Source organism: Nelumbo lutea, chromosome 5 (assembly GCF_056320005.1).
Source record: "Nelumbo lutea isolate HS-2025 chromosome 5, American lotus-T2T, whole genome shotgun sequence".
In the NCBI taxonomy this organism is placed as follows: Eukaryota; Viridiplantae; Streptophyta; class Magnoliopsida; order Proteales; family Nelumbonaceae; genus Nelumbo; species Nelumbo lutea.
The window spans coordinates 52,270,863-52,286,053 of record NC_142688.1 but is presented as its reverse complement, the minus strand read 5'-3'; the positions used below and the strand labels follow the sequence as shown (position 1 = coordinate 52,286,053).

Sequence of the window (15,191 nt, the reverse complement as noted above, 5' to 3'; positions counted from 1 at the left end):
ACGGACCCTAAAAAAGAAAACAATATTGCCATTACATGTATGATACAGATTATTTAATTTCTCACATGATTGGTCCCGATATTTATATCAACAACAACCTAAAGTGAATAGGGGTGCAATTTTGGTGGGTCCAATCTGCGATTTAAGCCTAGGTTGACTCTCTGCAATTTTACATGGGCTGAACTTAAATTTATCATCCTTAGGCTAGGCCTGATTCCAAAACCTTAGGTTTCTTATTTTCTGGATGGCCATTTATTGGGTAGGGGTGCAACTTGGGCAAACTCAAGTTGGGATTTTGTTAAAATTTTAATGAATTTGACTTAAAAGTTCGGGTCCAATGAAATGTAAAATCTTTAAATCAGAATTCATGACTTAAATGCACCACGTTGAAGCGCTAATTATCAAAATTGGATTGTCATCCACTTGCTTGGCTACCCACAAATTACAATTGTTCACTTACGTTAACAAGTCTTGGCCCAATCAGCATTCGCCTTTCACTTTGGTGGTGATGTTGTAGGTGATATTTCTTTTAACATTAAAAAATTGCTTAAACATCTATAATGTTAGCTTTCATAGCTCAGTTGGTTAGAGCACCCGTTTAGTAAGCGGGAGGTCTTGAGTTCAAATCTCAATGAAAGCACTTATGATTCTTAAATTAGATTTTATAGGGCTGAGTTTAAGTCTTTGATCCATGAGTTAGGTTTGGGCTAAAAAATTTGGTCATTTTTTATGCTGAAACTTGCGCATAACCAACCCAAGCTCTGCCCGAGGCTGAATCCAATTCGAGTGCATCAAATTTTTAGTGCTAGCTGAGATTGGGCTGAATAATTTAGGCTTGACTTTGGGCTAAGGCCCTAGGCCCAATTCTTAGGTTTTGGGCCTATCCTTATGTTATAATGCCATGCTTTTCCACTCCTAACTCCACAAAATGCAATACATAATTTTTTTAAGGCTTAAAGCATATTTCATTCATTTAAGAAATTGATACAGAGAATTGCCAAAAAGACCAATTAGAAAACCCAGATACAATTTCCCAAGAAGAACAAAATATATAAATGGATGAAGGAGAATATAAAAAACTTTTGCAACCAAACAAAAGTGAAGTAAAATCACTAATAGAAGTAAAGAAGCACATCTCCAATCCACCACTAACTGCGAGAGAATCTGACAAGAGAGGTTCCCAAAAGAGATTGCAAAGCGTCGATAATAGTATGGTTGCAGCAGATCCACAAAAAACGGCAAAACCCCAAATAGTATAACCGCTACTAAAGACTATAACTGCCATCCACAATTGCCTTCGCCGGAGAACTGCGAATGGAACTGATCATGAACAACATTTGTTGGAGAATTGTGAGCTGGCTTAACCATGAATGGAAAAACGTAAAGCAACACCCACCAGTACCGATCACCCAATATAAGATCCAAGAGAAGTACCCCCATTGTCAAAATGCTTGCAAAAATAAAAGAAAACACAAAAAGAGGCAAAAAAAGAACAGTGGGAAAGAGGTGAACAAACGAATAGAGAAAACGGCGAGGGAAGAAAAGGAGAATCAGGCAAGAGGAAGAACGAAGAATGATATATGACATGCATAGAAATAAATGAATAGTTTGTTTGAAGTCATTTTAGAGAGTTATAAAGGCTTTATAAAGAAGACCGCCATAAGGCTGTATTTCGTTTGAAACAAGGGAAATTTTAAAATATTTCAAAAGATTTCAAATCTTCCCTCTTTCATTGAATTCACATGGGAAAAGAAGCAAAAATGTGGGGATTTTTTTGAAAAGCAAATAAAATAACATTACCAAAAAGCTAAATACAAATAGACAAGTTGAAGAAATGGAGTAAACACACCATCTCCTCCGAGCTTAACAACTTTAAACTTAGCACCTATAGTACAAGCATAGGCTTTTAGGTTTTTACTTAAATTAGTTGGGGCCTGTGTGATGCATGGTCTTTATTAAGAAAAATTGAGGAAGTTCTATGACATTTCTAGTTAAGCAGTGACCATCTAAGTCCAATTCAAATATTATTTTTTTGGTTTTTGTGCAATTTATCCAATGACAATCCAAGTTGTGTTTCAGTGAAATTGGCCAATTTCTTATGCTCTAGATAAATTTGTATTATCATTTGTATCTTAATGCTACATTTTCATTAATTTTTAAAATTTATTGGTTTGTTATTATTTTCATATTATTATTTTTTAGTTAAAATTGTAAAAAAAACTTGTCTTATAGCAATTCTATAAACCACCATTGTGTTTTGATCCTAACTAAAATCTCCCCTATAGTTTTGAAAAATAGTGCAAATACATCCTTTCCGTTAGCTTTTCAATAACAAAAACATTGAAGTTATCAAAATACCCTTATCAACATCATTGTTAAGTTGTTGTCTTACACAATTTAAAGTTCCAACTTCACTCTCCGCTAATTTATTTTACCTAGAAACTTTTTATAAGAGTAATTCTCTCTACTCTTTTTAGACATAGTAAGGTTAAATGCTAAAGAGAAGTAAAAGGTAGCAATTTTTTTATGGTATTTTACAAAATTTACATACAAATGAATATAGTTAATGGTAAATTTGATATTATTAAAAAATAATGCTTTATATCAATATTTTCCATTTGAAATACTGAAGGAAGGAAGGTATTTGCACCTTTTTTTTCAAAGCAATAAGGGGGGTTTTTGTTTCATAAGAGTGTTAGAAAACCCAAGGAATTTTTTTTTATATAATTTTCCCTATTTTTAAAATTTTATCATTTTTTTATTTTATTAATCCTTACTGACTTTAGTGAATTATATTAATATTTTATTTTCTAGTGAAATTTAAGTTGATTTTTAATTAGTAGAAATTAGTTATAAACTAATAATTGTTGTATAATTTTGTATTAGTTTTATATTAATTTTAAATGGATGTTAGTTTTTAATTTGTCTTATGACTTTTATTAATTAATTAATTTTTATTATATTATAAAATATTTTCATCAATAAAAACAATTAATAATGATTTTTTTTTATTTAAATAATTTATTAAATTATTTTTACCATGATTAATTATTTTTTATTATTTTCAAATGGAATATAAATGGATTATATTTTTTACGATGTTTTATTCAATGTTTATAACCCATCATTGACATGGATGGTTGCGTCCAAATCATGAATCTAGCCTAGTTACAATTCCAGGTATCCCAACATCCCATTATTTTGTCAAAAGCATTTGATTTGGTCAAAACCCATTCAACATGGGCAGTTAAACCATTGACCCTTTTGACCTAGCCATTGGGTTATGAGTTACAATATATGATGTATTGAAAACTTTTGGAGGGCTTAACATTGTGTTCAGTTTGTTCAATTACACAATTTTTTTTGGTATTGTAACCCATAACCAAAAAATTGTATCATTTATAGATGGAACACAAAGTTATGTGTTCCCAACAACTTGATGACACCTAGGCGATGACTTGCCTTAGCCAAAGTGACGAGGTCCGACCTGGGGACCTGCCTCCGCCAACTTGGTGGGAATCTAGTTGGTGAACTCGTCAACAACTCAAGGTGGCTTGCAACACCTCATCTAGGGCCGACCTGTGGTACCTTGTCAGTACAATTGAAGTGACCTCCCTCGAGGGCTTGCCGATCTGATTGAAGTCCACATGGTGACCTGTGAGACGTGCTCATCAGCCAATTTTGCATGCATATCCTGTCACTCCTCGGTTTCTCGAAAGTTGGCCCCCACAAATGTTTGGGAGGAAACTAAATAAGGCACAAAGACTGGTCCACATGCACGACTACCTCCAAGGACTTTGGACCGGTTAGGCATATCTTCCTGGAAACCTCGGACGTAATACATGAAGATCATGCCAAACAATGCCTATATAAAGGCACCAACACCAATGACACAAGGTATGCACGATTACTTGCTCGCTAGCTCTCTTATTTACTTAAGCTTTTAGCTTGCAACGAAGACTATAGTACTAACTTAAAAATTGGAATGGCCTCGCCGTGTTAGCCACTTTGGGTTCTCTGATCTATTTTCTTACAGCTCAAACCAGCTTACTATGCGACCAAGCTCCAAATATCCTTTCAACTAGGAGCTCTCAGATCGTGCATTATCAGTATATAAAATTATAGTTAAATAGAAATGGAGATAGACATAGATAAAGTTAATGGAATAATTGAAAGGAGAGAGATTGATGGGTGAATTAAATGATATTTATTTTGAAAAGAAAATTACTTAATTAACTAACTAAAATTAAATATCTTTTAAACAATACAATAGTAGATTGTTTAGCCTAATATAATTAATCATCGAATATCTCTATTTAGATATAATTAATTTTATTAATAATTATAATTGAATATAAATATAACTAATTTATCTAAAATTCTCATTAAGTTTAAATGGATATAAATATAAATAAACTTAATGACTTATCAACAGTAAGGCATTTACCTAATGCGGCAGAACATGGTGGGAATGCCACCATCAATGGGATTGAGGGACCCAAATTCCTGAGCAAGGAAACATGCATGATCTTATTAAGAGTTCAAAGTATTGAAAAATTATTTGACGGAGAATAGTCGACACTTGTTTGATGCCCAGGTTATTTTGTCAATGGTATTAAAGCCATTGTTGATTTGGATGGTTGGACCAATTGGCCCGGAAACGAATGTGCTAAACTGTTATTTTAAAATTGGTCAAATGAACTAGTGATCCAGATGCTTAGACTGCTGAACCGTTCATCCTGTACAACGATTCCTGGTTTAATATAACTTATTTAAAAATTTTAAAAAATAAAATAACAAAAAAACAGAGAAAATGTAGAGGGAGAAGAGATTGATCTCAAACCTGAAATTAGAGAGAGAGAGAAAGATCAGGTTTAAAGATCTGTGAGAAAGACATCTCAGATTTAGAAATGAGAGATCTGATGAAGTCATGATCTGCTATTATCGTCGCTGTACAAGTCACCGTCGCCCTCTCGTCCAAAAAAACCTATCTTACAAAAATGGAATTAAAGAAGAAAACAATGATGCTGCTACTTGTATGATACGAACTTCACATGATTGGCCTCGATTTATTCAGATCAATAAGCACCCGAAGTGAATAGGGGTGCAATTTCGGCAGGCCAGATTTGTGGTCCGAGCTTAGATTGACTCAGCCTGCTGATTTATACGGGCTGGGCTTGAACTTATAGTCATTGGGCTGGGCCTAGTACCAAGACTTTAGGTTTTTTATTTTTTTGATGGGCCAAGCCTGAACCTACATTGGACAATTTGGGCTTGACGCCCAGTCCGGGTTTTGGCCTTAGACCCAATTATTATTATGATTGGGCATCCATTTTGACCGCTCAACTTTGCCCCGCTAAAAGTGAATCATCCGTTGTAGAGTTACCAAATAATATAAAAAGAGAGCATTTGTTGTATAGGGGTGCAATTTGGGCATGCGATTTTGTTAAAATTTGAATGGGATCGATTCAAAAGTCTGGGCATATATAATCTTTAAATCCGATGCTGACTGATACCATGGGTGCAAGTTGGGTAGGTTGGGCCGGATTTATAGTCAATTCAACCCCAACCTTAAAATTTGGGTTTAAGGTCTAGCCCAAACCGAGCCCAAAGTCAAGTCAGATTTTCACAATTTGAGCATAGCCTCCATTATAATTTGATGCACTCAATTTGGGTCTCGCTTGGATTACCTAAGGACTAAGTCCAGACCAATCAAAAAAGTAAAAAAGCCCAACCTCTTAAGTCCAAATCCAACCCAAAGACAGAAAATACAAATCCAGCCTGTGTAAAATTTTGGGCTGAATCAATTCGGATTCAGCCTGTGAAAAACACGGTTGTCATCCACTTGCTTGGCTACCCACAATTGCACTCTAAAAAAGGTTAACAACGAGAGGCTTGGCCCAATCAGCATTCTCCCCTTCCATTCTGGCTGTTCTGGTGAGTGGGTGGGTGACGGTTATTTGAAATTGTCAAAGTGCAGCTCGAAATTTTGTAACGTTAGCTTTCATAGCTCAGTTGGTTAGAGCACCCGTTTAGTAAGCGGGAGGTCTTGAGTTCGAATCTCAATGAAAGCATTTTTTATCTTCACTATTAATCTGTTCATGAATCGGCTCGGGCTTAACTTTTGTTAAAATTCTAATGGGCTCGGCCCGAACTCGAGACAGTATAAAGTTGGGCCCGAAGCCCGGCCAGTGAATTCACTACTATTCATCATGTGGGTCAGGACAGTTTTTTCTTTTTTTTTTTTTTTGGTAAATATGGGTCAGGACAGTTAATATCAGTGCTGGGCGGAGCGTCCTATTCAATAAATATAAACAAAAATGATTATGCTAAAACAATTGTTTTAATTAAACACAATTTGCTAGTGATTTTATAGTTTCATCATCTACAATTTGTAGTTTTATGGAAAAAAATCAACAATTTGTGGATGTTATAATAGGTTGGGCTTAAATTTTCAATGTCGGGCTCAAAAGTTGAGTATTTTTTGGGTTGGGCCCAGGCATAGACCTTAACCCGAAGCCCGGCACTATTAACCTGATCATGGGTCGGTTTGGGTTTGGTTTTTGTCAAAATTCTAATGAGCCTGGTTTGAAGCCCGAACTCAAGACAGTGTAAAGTTGGGCCCGAGGCCCAGTCCGTGAATTCACTACTATTCATCATGTGGGTCAGGACAGTTTTTTCTTTTTTTTTTTCTTTTTGATAAATATGGGTCAGGACAATTAATATCAACCTGGGCCTGAGCCCATCTGAGCGTATCAATTTCAGTACTGATTGAGACTGGGTTGGATAATTTAATCCCAATTCTTAGGTTTGGGTCTGGGTTGAACTAAAACCTAGCCTAACCTATCCGATTTGCATACATAATTCGCTCCTAACTCCACAAAATGCAATACATAATTCGCTCTTAGAAACCAATCAATTGGTATTAACTAAAATTTATTGAAGGGGGTGAATGGTCAAAATTCTCACTATCAAATAAGTATCATGCGAGAATCCGGATCACCTACCCATGAGAACTCTGTTCATGCCTACCCACAATACACTATCCTCCGTGAATTGGGCGCATCTCTCCTTGTATAATACTTTGCAGAGGATGAGATGTTCTCCATATATGACTTTGATAAACATGAACAGAATTCTCGTGGACAGAAGATCCGGACTTGTATCATGCATCAAGGGAGCCCGAATCTGCTGCTCACTTGGCTGTGTATCACCCAATATGTAACCAACCAGGCAACCACAAGTAAACATATAAGTTTTTCGTATGCTGACATGTGAGCCCCCATTGATAGGGAATACTCTTGATTGGTTATGTATGAATTGATAAACAACCAAGCTAGCAGTAGATCCCAATGGCGTCAAGGATAGATGGTATTGATGGTAATATAAGAAGCTAATGCTACTACTAATCTACTATCATTTCAAAACTCTACCAAATGAGGTAGTGAAAGCGCCATTAAAACCCAAACAACCAGTATCAAAGTCTGGTCTTCATTCTCGAGTTTTTCTTTTCTTTTCTTTCTTTTTTTTGATATAGAAGAGGGATATTAAGAGCAAAAAACACAGAAAAGAGAAACCTAGAGAATCTATCAATAATAATAGATCCGTATCAGGGCGGAGCCAGGGGGACCCAGGAAGCCATGACTCCCCTATAGTCCAAAAATCCTCCTCTAGGATAACTTGGCATGTACATGATGATTTGCCTGACCCTTTTAGTGCTTCAATTGTCACCTTGGAACCACTTAATCCAATTTACTTTCTTTTTGTTTGCCTCCGATAGGCCTAGGGCGAGTTGGGCTTTAACAAATTCTTTGCAAATTTGGAGTGCCATCTTTCTTTTTCTTTTAAGTATCTGTTATGGAGGCCCTGTAGTTGAGTTCACATCTCCGCCCCACGTACAACGCCCCATAGTACATCCCTGCCATATATTAAAAACATTTTTTGAGGATAATACCAGAACTAATAATGTCATCATCAAGAAATATACTCAATACACTACGGGGATATACTGTGGGGGATATGATTTTTTATTATCTTCCAAGCCTGGGAGGCCACTATATAGTTAAGGAGGATATGAGCCATATCCCCAATCATTCCACAAGATTTACATTCTGAATCAATTCTATATCCTCTTTCATATAGTCTCTTTCCTTGGTGGGTTGTTTATTCTTAACTGCAAGCCAGAGAAAAGGTTTGATCTTGAGGGGCATGTTATTTTTTCAATATTTTGAGGATCCTCTTTATTTTCCCGTCAGGCTCTATCTCGTTATTGAGGAGATCATTGGCTGATTTAACTCATAGCGCTCCATTTGGCCTCTACCTCCAAACAATCTCGTCCTACGACCTTCCCAGTTTTAAACTAGGGGCCAAACTTTCTTGATCAACAATACAATATGCACAGAAATAAATGAATAGTTGACTTCAATACAATATGCACAGAAATAAATGAATAGTTGACTTCAACTCGTTTTAGAGAGTTATAAAAGCTTTATAAAGAGGAAAAGAAGAAAAAATGAGGGTATCTTTTTTGAAAATCAAATAAAATAACATTACCAAAAAGCTAAATACAAATAGACATGTTGAGTAAACACACCATCTCCTCCGGCTTAACAACTTGCACTTTGCAGCTATAGTATGAGCATAGGCATTCATATACTAGTTGGGACCAAGGTTTAAAGTATCAGAAATGTAAGGTGAATCGAAAAGATAATTTTAAGAGACATATCGGGGTACACTTTGGATACATATAGATACGGACGAAAAATCAAGATATTCATAAATATGCTAAAAAACTCAAATAAATCATAAAAATATATAATAACAATAGTTACAAGTTTATATGATTGTAAATAAATTATTTAGTAAAAAAAACTGTAATTTAATGGTCTATATAAAATTCAAGAATCAACTAGTGGTGAACCTCTAGTTGTTAAAGCCTAATGTCCAAGAGAATTCCAATTAATTAACGAATTTAATGAGAAAGAAGGTTATTAATTAGCAAAATTAATGAGAAGAGAATTCCAATTAGGCGCTAAAATTGAAAGCCAAATTTAAAATTATGCATTAATTATAGGAGTAATTAACTAATTAATGAGAGAGAAATTGCACATAACTAAAGGAGTAAATATAAAATTAATGAGAGGTAATACGACCCTAAATATAGGGCCCGATACAGACCAATACATACGAAAAGGAACACCATAGATAATTTCTATGTGTTCCCTCTATCGGACTTATACTGGAACAATACGTATCGGCTGATACGGAATGATACGTATCGGCCGATACGGTCTGATACGTTGTGAAATTTTGAACCTTGGTTGGGACCTGTGCGATGCATGAGCTTTATTAAGAAAAATTGAGGAAGGAACTCTATGATATTTCAATTAAGAAATGGTCAATGATGAAGGGCGATTTAGCCCTCCAGTGGTGTGTGACACATGGAACCCTAGAACCGTTGTATGACACATCAGTGCCATGCAGGCAACTATTTTAGAAGCACTTCGAACACATCAGACCTGCCTTAATTGCCTCAATCCCACCTCAATAGACCAACCTACAAACACCCTGGAAGGGGTCAGGTCGGCGTAAGAGGCACCCTGCCTCCATTGACCTGATCAACACCCAACTGACAACCTATACGATGTGACAGGCTACCTCATTCACGAGTGGGATATCGTCTCTAACTCCTATGGGATCATGTTGTCACACTGACGGAACTGGCTCTCGTCTTGCCTATTCTAAACGGGGCAGACTGTTGATCTCGAAAGCTTTATGTGAAGCCCATGAAATCTACATCTATATAAAGGCATCCCTTTGAATAGAAAATGTATGCGTGATTTAGCTCTCAAACTCTTTGAGTTCTCTCACTTTCAAGCATTCACAAACTCAATTTTATAATTTATCCTATTTTAGATGTAATTTAAATTTATTTTAAATTAATTAAATTATATTTAGAATTAATAAAATTTTATAAATTTTTGTTTTTATTAATTCTCACTAACTTTAGTTAATTATATTAAGCTTTTATGTTTTAGTGAAAATTAAGTTGATTTTTAATTAGTAGAAGTTAGTTATAAATTAATAACTGTTAGATAACTTTGTATTAGTTTTATATTAATTTATCTTATTTTTATTATATTATAAAAATATTTTCATCAATAATAACAATTAATGATTATTTTTATTTTATTTAAGTAATTCACTAAATTATTTTTACTATGATTCATTATTTTTTATTTTCAAATGGAATATAAATGGACAATAATTTTTATGATGTTTTATTAAATGTTTTCTACCGATCATTGACTTGGATGATTGAATCATTCATATTATGTTTCGGGCCTATTTATAATTCCAGGTTTCCCAAAACCCACTATTTTGCCAAAAACCATTGGTTTGAGTTGTGTTTGGTACCATTGTTGTTTCTTTGAGAAACATTTGGGGGTTGATCAATAGAAATTAGTCTTAGAATATAAGTTGCCATGTCACACAATCAAAAACATTTTAGGTTGATCAATACAAATTGTTGTTGTTACTTGAAACATCAAATTTAATGTTTCAACTCTAAACAACAATGATAGGTCCCCACATTCATTTTTTCAATTGAAGTGACTCTCTTATTCTCTTATGTTATGTGACAATTCATCTTTCTATTAATTTCTATTGATAAACCCCAAAGCATTTCATGAGGAAACTACAATGATTCCAAACACAAACTTGGTCAGCACCTGTTCAATCTGGGTAGTTGAATGATTGACCCTTTTAACCTAGTCATTGGGTCAATGACTATGTATTGAAAACTTTTGGAGGGCTTAACTTTGTGCTTAGTTGTTCAATTAGGTAATCTTTTTTTATTTTTATTTTGGGTAGCTTTTCACAATCTTTGCAACCCCACTGTACAAAAAAGCACTTAATATTTGACCTCAAATTTCAATTTTTAGTCTTTTATTTATAAAAAATTAAAAACTAAAATAGAAAGTACAAATTTCAAGCTATTGGAAACTGATTTGATTTAGACCGGTTTGATGCCCACATTCTTTTGTCTACCGAATCAAGATTGGGAATTATTTGTTGAATCTTGTATAATGTATGTGGCTAAAACACTACCATTTTAAAATAGAACTGAAGGCATGAAGAATCTTTCTTATCAATTTAAGAAATTTAGGCATGGAAGTAATCCTGCTATGTTTGGTTGCAGTGCAAATAAATTTGCACACATGCAAAACTATGGTAGTGCAAATGATTTGGGTGTGAATTTTGATTTATTTTTGTTTCAAATTTTATCTTACTTTGTTTGGTTGCAATACAAATGAAGTAAAATAAGGCTGGGAGCAGAATAAAGTAAAATCCAAAATAAAATTAAATCAAAAATTGCATTTTTCTCATTTCCACTCCCATACATTTGTACTACTTCAAATAAAATTGCAGCGCAACCAAACAGAGCTATGAAATCTTTCTCAATTCTGATGAAAATGATGACATTAATAGGTCCTTTGACCCATTTTTGAACTACAATATACAAGGTTGAGTTAATAGGTAATTTTTTGGTAAAATATATATTTTATTAAAGGAACACAAAAGGAAAATGAGAATAATCAGGGGGGAAACATGTATGGGTTACTTCTTTGTAGTCAATACCCATATGGCCATGTTGAGACTAAAGAATGTAGTAGTGTCCCTTCTATTTCAATTTCTATAAACAAAAGCCTGTCCATTGCACAATTCCCTACTAGTATGTATATAAAGAGAGAGAGAGAAGAGAGCCACCGTGCCTTCGAATCGACGGCCCAGATTGAGACATATCTGACGGTTCGCAGCCAAGCTGATTGCATGACTCTTGAAATCGAAACGTGACTGGTTGCACATCTCCCATAATTGATGTAATGACGGCTGCATGATATCCGGAGTTAGGAGCTGCTTTAGCGTGTGTCTCGATATTTGAAAAGTCAGAAACCCCTGACTCCCGCGCACGCATTTAATAAGAGCAATCAATCAAAGTTTGAATTTCGGTCAAATCAACCCGTCACACTCCATGAACTCCTCATGCTAAGGTATCACTCTTAGCCCGAGGAGTGGGGGGCAATTGATGGAGGGTGATTTGACCCGACTCCTTGAAAGGATGACACGTGGATTTGATTTAGCATGAGCAGCAATCCAACGCACACCTTGACTGCGACTAAGTAGTGAGCTCGTGGAACAGCTCGCTGTGCCTTAGCTCGCTGATGGGAGAGCTTGCTACTGCGCAAGCTCGAGCTCCCCCAAGCTACCAGAAAGGAATACTCCTAGATCACTTCAGCTCGCAAGCCTAGGTGATCAGCTTTCTCCAGCAGAAGAGTTACCCCCAAAGAGTCTCGGAAAATATCCTGAAACACTCCTAAAATCTCGCCATGAGATAGCTCGCTAACGAGAGACATGGTGCCCTCGAGAAGCTTCCATCTGACAAGACCGTACCCGGCAGATTACTCTGTGTCCCCTAACAGACGGTGCAGTCCCTGTCAATTCGGCAGACTGCACCCACGTCTCTCTCAACGGATGGGGGCATGCCTGCCCTCACGAGACGTGTCACTCACCCGGTAAGGCACAATGATTGCCTACGCAACCCTGGCCAATAACGGCTGTGGCAGATATCCAATGGTGGTTACGCCCATCTCAGCAAGGAACGCCCGTATTTAAAAGCTCTCAGACAAAGGGAAAAGGTATATGAAATTAACTAGAGACCATTATTGATTTAGCGCAACCTACGCTCTTAGCTTCCTTTGCATTACTCACCACTCTTTCAAGTAGTCTAACTTGATTGTCGGAGTATTCCCACCGGATAATCCCCCGGGAATCCTTCACCATCTTCTTCTCATGTGCCGTCCGTTGCCAGTTAGGAGCCGACTCTTTGCCAACTAAGAGTGCCCAGATTGCGTTGTATCAATAATAATAAGTGAATATTGAATAATGTTAATGATTAATTATTAAAATAATAAGTATTAATTAATTATTAATTAACTTTTAATTATAGTAATTATTATTATCATTTGTAAGAAATTAAGATATATTCACAAGCAAAACAAAAAGAGTACATCTGCAGTTCGGATATACAGCATCTATAGTACATGGCTTTCTGACTTTCTCTATGCATGACAGGCTTAATGTGCAAGTTTGTGAGCTATCGCCCAGTAGATCTATTTACTTGCTGCTGCAATTTGATCTACTTGTTCGAGAGGTCAACAAACTAAAAGCAAAACAGTTATTCATTCCAGCCATATGCCTGCTTAGCATTGAGTTTCTCAATGATTTCTTTCTTTTGCATTAAACTCTTAAACTGAATCAAATTAATGGTTGCTTAATTTGACCTCCATTATATTGCAATTTGTAATTCTCTGATTAAGGCATGGCTAGCTTTTCTGCTACTTTATTCCTTTTTCCTGCCAAAGCTTTTTCTGCTATTTGTTAACGATCTTTCCGTTCCTTGAGCAACAACAAAGTCTCCTTCGTTAGTATGCATTAAAATTTCAATATCTTGATTAATCTGGCATTCAAAGACCAATCCACACCGATTGTATGTGGTTAATGTCCCTTGTTAAGGCTGAATTTGATTAGGTTGCTTATATTTTTTAAAATTTGTTTGTTTCTTGCCTCCCATATATTTTAACAAGTTGTTATTATTTCCAAGAAGACGTTTCTTTCAAGCTTTTGGTTTATACATCATTGCCATGCTAATTAGCTAGGTTGCTGGTCAGACCAGATCTATCTTGTATGCACACACTTGGTTAGCACATTGAGTAACCACTAAATCATTTTGCTGAAACCGACTGAGTGGTCAGTTGGTAGATAGTCTTATCTTAGCAGATATGCGGATTCGAATCTGTGACTGTGAGTTGTTAATTAATGTATTGTATTAAATATTAAAAATAAAAAAAAATCATTTTGCTGAAAGATGTCCTAGAAATAACCCGAGTTAGCCAGGTGCAAGTTGATCATTGTTTTCTTTCGCGCGTATAGAAGCAAGCGGAAGGGCAAGACACCGACCAGGGTAACACTACCTTCCAGAATAAAAATTAACTTAAGTACTGAAGAAATTAATATAATTGCTCCCAAGTTGAACATTTTTATGTTTAATTGACTAATTCTCTAACATATCTTTGATTAGCAATTCCATTAGCTCATGCAATATTATAAGGTATATCATTGAGTCTATTCAGTTTCAATCCGATGCACTTCGATGAAGTTGAGTACTAGTCTGTCAATGATCTAGTAGTCAAACCCATAGAACAGCAGCATTCTGTGGTATGACCAATGGGTTGCTTTGGGGATCCACCTGGGGCGTCTAGGGGTGTAACTTGCTTGGGCCCAAAACCCACTATTTTGCCAAAAATCATTGGTTTAAGTTGTTTTGGTACCATTGTTGTTTCTTTGAAAAATATTTGGGGGTTGATCAATAGAAATTAGTCTTAAAATATAAGTTGCCATGTCACACAATCAAAAACATTTTAGGTTGATCAATACAAATTGTTGCTGTTACTTGAAACATCAAATTTAGTGTTTCAATTCTAAACAACAATTATAGGTCCCCACATTCATTTTTTCAATTGAAGTGACTCTTATTCTCTTATGTTATGTGACAATTCATCTTTCTCATTAACTTTTTTTGATAAACCCCAAAACATTTAATGAGGAAACTACAATGATTCCAAAAACAAATTTGGTCAACACCTGTTCAACCTGGATAGTTGAATGATTGACCCTTTTGACCTAGTCATTGGGTCAATGACTATGAAAACTTTTGGAGGGCTTAACGTTGTGTCAGTTGTCCAATTAGATAATATTTTTTTATTTTTATTTTGGGTAGCTTTTCGCAATCTTTGCAACCCCACTGCACAAAAAAGAACTTAATATTTGACATCAAATTTCAATTTTTAGTCTTTTATTTATAAAAAATTAAAAACTATAATAGAAAGTACAAATTAGAAATTTGACTTGTCCAACTCACACAACTGAATCGTTGACTTATTACTTAGAGGCAAGAACAATTTAGCCTCTTGGCCATTTTTTAAAACACTACTTTTATTTATTGAGTGAAAAAAATAATATTTTTGCTAAAGAGCAAAAAAAGAATAATTTAAATAATAAAATAATAAGTTAACAATTGAATATATTTTAAATAAAAATTGAATATTTAGTCTAATAATATAATAAATCAT

The 15,191-nt window shown here is 35.2% G+C and overlaps 2 non-coding genes across 2 annotated transcripts; both read left to right on the top strand.

Moving 5' to 3' along the window:
* The first annotated feature begins 566 nt into the window (after positions 1 to 566).
* Positions 567 to 640, top strand: TRNAT-AGU (transfer RNA threonine (anticodon AGU)). The gene has a single exon. It is a non-coding gene; the product is annotated as a tRNA-Thr (tRNA).
* A 5,360-nt stretch (positions 641 to 6,000) lies between these two features.
* Positions 6,001 to 6,074, top strand: TRNAT-AGU (transfer RNA threonine (anticodon AGU)). Its single transcript has one exon. It is a non-coding gene; the product is annotated as a tRNA-Thr (tRNA).
* The last annotated feature ends 9,117 nt before the right edge of the window (positions 6,075 to 15,191 follow it).